Source organism: Drosophila sechellia, unplaced genomic scaffold (assembly GCF_004382195.2).
Source record: "Drosophila sechellia strain sech25 unplaced genomic scaffold, ASM438219v1 U_47, whole genome shotgun sequence".
NCBI lineage: Eukaryota > Metazoa > Arthropoda > Insecta > Diptera > Drosophilidae > Drosophila > Drosophila sechellia.
This window is the reverse complement of record NW_022611321.1, coordinates 24,347-30,000: the sequence shown is the minus strand read 5'-3', so window position 1 is coordinate 30,000 and position 5,654 is coordinate 24,347. Positions and strand designations below refer to the sequence as shown.

The window sequence follows — 5,654 nt, the reverse complement described above, 5'->3', positions numbered from 1 at the left end:
GCATTTTAACACAGAATAAATGTTATTAATTTGATAAAGTGCTGATAGATTTATATTATTACAGAGCGTTAATTTTTCGGAATTATATAATGGCATAATTATCATTGATTTTTGTGTTTATTATATGCTCTTGTATGATTAACAATGCGAAAGATTCAGGATACCTTCGGGACCCGTCTTGAAACACGGACCAAGGAGTCTAACATATGTGCAAGTTATTGGGATGTAAACCTAATAGCGTAATTAACTTGACTAATAATGGGATTAGTTTTTTAGCTATTTATAGCTAATTAACACAATCCCGGGGCGTTCTATATAGTTATGTATAATGTATATTTATATTATTTATGCCTCTAACTGGAACGTACCTTGAGCATATATGCTGTGACCCGAAAGATGGTGAACTATACTTGATCAGGTTGAAGTCAGGGGAAACCCTGATGGAAGACCGAAACAGTTCTGACGTGCAAATCGATTGTCAGAATTGAGTATAGGGGCGAAAGACCAATCGAACCATCTAGTAGCTGGTTCCTTCCGAAGTTTCCCTCAGGATAGCTGGTGCATTTTAATATTATATAAAATAATCTTATCTGGTAAAGCGAATGATTAGAGGCCTTAGGGTCGAAACGATCTTAACCTATTCTCAAACTTTAAATGGGTAAGAACCTTAACTTTCTTGATATGAAGTTCAAGGTTATGATATAATGTGCCCAGTGGGCCACTTTTGGTAAGCAGAACTGGCGCTGTGGGATGAACCAAACGTAATGTTACGGTGCCCAAATTAACAACTCATGCAGATACCATGAAAGGCGTTGGTTGCTTAAAACAGCAGGACGGTGATCATGGAAGTCGAAATCCGCTAAGGAGTGTGTAACAACTCACCTGCCGAAGCAACTAGCCCTTAAAATGGATGGCGCTTAAGTTGTATACCTATACATTACCGCTAAAGTAGATGATTTATATTACTTGTGATATAAATTTTGAAACTTTAGTGAGTAGGAAGGTACAATGGTATGCGTAGAAGTGTTTGGCGTAAGCCTGCATGGAGCTGCCATTGGTACAGATCTTGGTGGTAGTAGCAAATAATCGAATGAGACCTTGGAGGACTGAAGTGGAGAAGGGTTTCGTGTGAACAGTGGTTGATCACGAGTTAGTCGGTCCTAAGTTCAAGGCGAAAGCCGAAAATTTTCAAGTAAAACAAAAATGCCTAACTATATAAACAAAGCGAATATAATACACTTGAATAATTTTGAACGAAAGGGAATACGGTTCCAATTCCGTAACCTGTTGAGTATCCGTTTGTTATTAAATATGGGCCTCGTGCTCATCCTGGCAACAGGAACGACCATAAAGAAGCCGTCGAGAGATATCGGAAGAGTTTTCTTTTCTGTTTTATAGCCGTACTACCATGGAAGTCTTTCGCAGAGAGATATGGTAGATGGGCTAGAAGAGCATGACATATACTGTTGTGTCGATATTTTCTCCTCGGACCTTGAAAATTTATGGTGGGGACACGCAAACTTCTCAACAGGCCGTACCAATATCCGCAGCTGGTCTCCAAGGTGAAGAGTCTCTAGTCGATAGAATAATGTAGGTAAGGGAAGTCGGCAAATTAGATCCGTAACTTCGGGATAAGGATTGGCTCTGAAGATTGAGATAGTCGGGCTTGATTGGGAAACAATAACATGGTTTATGTGCTCGTTCTGGGTAAATAGAGTTTCTAGCATTTATGTTAGTTACTTGTTCCCCGGATAGTTTAGTTACGTAGCCAATTGTGGAACTTTCTTGCTAAAATTTTTAAGAATACTATTTGGGTTAAACCAATTAGTTCTTATCAATTATAACGATTATCAATTAACAATCAATTCAGAACTGGCACGGACTTGGGGAATCCGACTGTCTAATTAAAACAAAGCATTGTGATGGCCCTAGCGGGTGTTGACACAATGTGATTTCTGCCCAGTGCTCTGAATGTCAAAGTGAAGAAATTCAAGTAAGCGCGGGTCAACGGCGGGAGTAACTATGACTCTCTTAATGCCGACAAATGTTTTACCGTTGGCATTAAGGGCCAGCCGAAACAGAAGTGTACCGTGCTAGAGGCACAGAGCTTTTACGTAGGCTCAAGGGAGATTCCATCATTGAAGCGAACGGACGAGTGGAAGTACTTAGGCATCAACTTCACTGCAACCGGGAGGGTTCGATGCAATCCGGCCGAGGACATTGGTCCGAAGCTACAAAGATTGACAAAGGCCCCCCTCAAACCACAACAGAGGATGTTCGCCCTTAGGACTGTCCTTATCCCACAGCTCTATCACAAGTTAGCCCTTGGGAGTGTGGCGATAGGCGTCCTACGAAAAACTGACAAACTAATACGATACTATGTGCGAAGATGGCTAAATCTTCCGCTGGATATACCGATAGCATTCATTCACGCACCCCCAAAAAGTGGAGGTCTCGGAATTCCATCACTTAGATGGGTAGCTCCAATGTTAAGGCTAAGACGTTTGAGTAATATTAAATGGCCTCACCTCACGCAAAACGAGGTAGCCAGCTCTTTCCTCGAAGCAGAAAAACAACGGGCCCGAGATAGATTATTAGCAGAACAAAATGAATTGTTATCGCGTCCGGCAATAGAAAAATATTGGGCGAACAAATTGTACCTCTCAGTTGATGGTAGCGGACTCCGTGAAGCAGGCCATTGGGGCCCGCAACACGGGTGGGTTAATCAACCCACGCGTTTACTAACAGGAAAGGAATATATAGACGGTATTCGTCTGCGGATAAATGCCCTACCCACGAAGTCTCGTACTACAAGGGGAAGGCACGAATTGGAACGACAGTGTCGTGCAGGATGTGACGCTCCCGAAACAACAAACCATATTATGCAAAAATGTTACCGATCGCATGGGAGGCGCATAGCTAGACACAACTGCGTAGTAAATCGAATCAAGCGGGGACTTGAGGAGAGAGGCTGCGTAGTCATTGTTGAACCAAGTCTGCAGTGCGAATCCGGTCTTAATAAACCAGACCTGGTGGCACTACGACAAAATCACATTGATGTGATCGACATACAAATTGTGACAGACGGACACTCTATGGATGATGCACACCAGCGCAAAATCAATAGATACGACAGACCGGACATACGAACTGAGTTGCGTCGCAGATTCGAAGCCGCAGGTGACATTGAATTCCATTCTGCCACCCTGAACTGGAGGGGGATCTGGAGTGGTCAATCCGTTAAAAGATTGATAGCGAAGGGTCTCCTCAGCAAATATGATAGTCATATCATTAGCGTCCAGGTTATGAGAGGCAGTCTCGGTTGTTTTAAACAGTTCATGTACCTGAGCGGGTTTTCCCGAGATTGGACTTAGCTAAAACGTTTGGTTCAAAACATTTGCTTGCTGTCTTGGCATAACATCAATAAAGGCATAAACATCGCAAATAATGGTAATATATAAATTGGCTATGAGGATGGTTTTAGTACGTAGGCGTTGCGGAACTTCGGTTCAGATAGAGCAATGAATCGTGCATGCTAGGAAACTGAAGTGTTGACAGACCTAGTATCTTTCGATAGATTTCCATACCTCCGCGATCAAAAAAAAAAAAAAAAAAAAAAATAGCCAAATGCCTCGTCATCTAATTAGTGACGCGCATGAATGGATTAACGAGATTCCTACTGTCCCTATCTACTATCTAGCGAAACCACAGCCAAGGGAACGGGCTTGGAATAATTAGCGGGGAAAGAAGACCCTTTTGAGCTTGACTCTAATCTGGCAGTGTAAGGAGACATAAGAGGTGTAGAATAAGTGGGAGATATTAGACCTCGGTTTGGTATCGTCAATGAAATACCACTACTCTTATTGTTTCCTTACTTACTTGATTAAATGGAACGTGTATCATTTCCTAGCCATTATACGGATATATTTATTATATCTTATGGTATTGGGTTTTGATGCAAGCTTCTTGATCAAAGTATCACGAGTTTGTTATATAATCGCAAACAAATTCTTTAATAAAACGATGCATTTATGTATTTTTGATTTGAAAATTTGGTATAACTCCAATTACTCAGGTATGATCCAATTCAAGGACATTGCCAGGTAGGGAGTTTGACTGGGGCGGTACATCTCTCAAATAATAACGGAGGTGTCCCAAGGCCAGCTCAGTGCGGACAGAAACCACACATAGAGCAAAAGGGCAAATGCTGACTTGATCTCGGTGTTCAGTACACACAGGGACAGCAAAAGCTCGGCCTATCGATCCTTTTGGTTTAAAGAGTTTTTAACAAGAGGTGTCAGAAAAGTTACCATAGGGATAACTGGCTTGTGGCGGCCAAGCGTTCATAGCGACGTCGCTTTTTGATCCTTCGATGTCGGCTCTTCCTATCATTGTGAAGCAAAATTCACCAAGCGTTGGATTGTTCACCCATGCAAGGGAACGTGAGCTGGGTTTAGACCGTCGTGAGACAGGTTAGTTTTACCCTACTAATGACAAAACGTTGTTGCGACAGCATTCCTGCGTAGTACGAGAGGAACCGCAGGTACGGACCAATGGCACAATACTTGTTCGAGCGAACAGTGGTATGACGCTACGTCCGTTGGATTATGCCTGAACGCCTCTAAGGTCGTATCCGTGCTGGACTGCAATGATAAATAAGGGGCAATTTGCATTGTATGGCTTCTAAACCATTTAAAGTTTATAATTTATTTTATAAACGACAATGGATGTGATGCCAATGTAATTTGTAACATAGTAAATTAGGAGGATCTTCGATCACCTGATGCCGCGCTAGTTACATATAAAAGCATTATTTAATACAATGACAAAGCCTAGAATCAATTGTAAACGACTTTTGTAACAGGCAAGGTGTTGTAAGTGGTTGAGCAGCTGCCATACTGCGATCCACTGAAGCTTATCCTTTGCTTGATGATTCGATAAATAAATGATTTTTTCCTGTAGCCAAACACCTCGTCATCAATTTAGTGACGCATATGATATTGTCCCTATCATATAATTAATATAAAGACTTTAATGGATTGTGTCAAGTTGCCAAACACCTCGTCATCAATTTAGTGACGCATATGATATTGTCCCTATCATATAATTAATATAAAGACTTTAATGAATTGTGTCAAGTTGCCAAACACCTCGTCATCAATTTAGTGACGCATATGATATTGTCCCTATCATATAATTTTTGATATAAAGACTTTAAAGAATTGTATCAAGTTGCCAAACACCTCGTCATCAATTTAGTTTTTTTTTTTTTTTTTTTTTTTTTTTTTTTTAGCGTGCGTTTATTTATTTAAAATCTGTCCTAGTGGACAATAATTAAATGGTTTTGCGGGGGAACATTAGCTTAAGGGATACTATTGTACATGTATTTGTGGCGGGTTTTATATGTGTTGTCTATTGTTGTGGAAGATCGAGAGGGTGTCTCCTCATGAGACGTCTGCTTGTTTGGCTATTGTCTAACAGGTTGGTGGCGAGGTGGTTAGGGTGGTTTTCGAGCCTTTTCAGGTATCTCTCGCTGAGCCTGGAGATTTCATCAGCGACTTGTGGGATTCCAAGTTCCCTATGTATGGCGACATTCTCGTGGTAGGGATGCGCATTACAGGCAATTCTCAAGCACCTATTCTGGAACCGCTGTA

The 5,654-nt window shown here is 41.3% G+C and overlaps 1 pseudogene; it reads left to right on the top strand.

Moving 5' to 3' along the window:
- LOC116803311 overlaps positions 1-4,938 on the top strand; it is a 5,545-nt pseudogene extending 607 nt beyond the window's left edge.
- Positions 4,939-5,654: the final 716 nt, after the last annotated feature.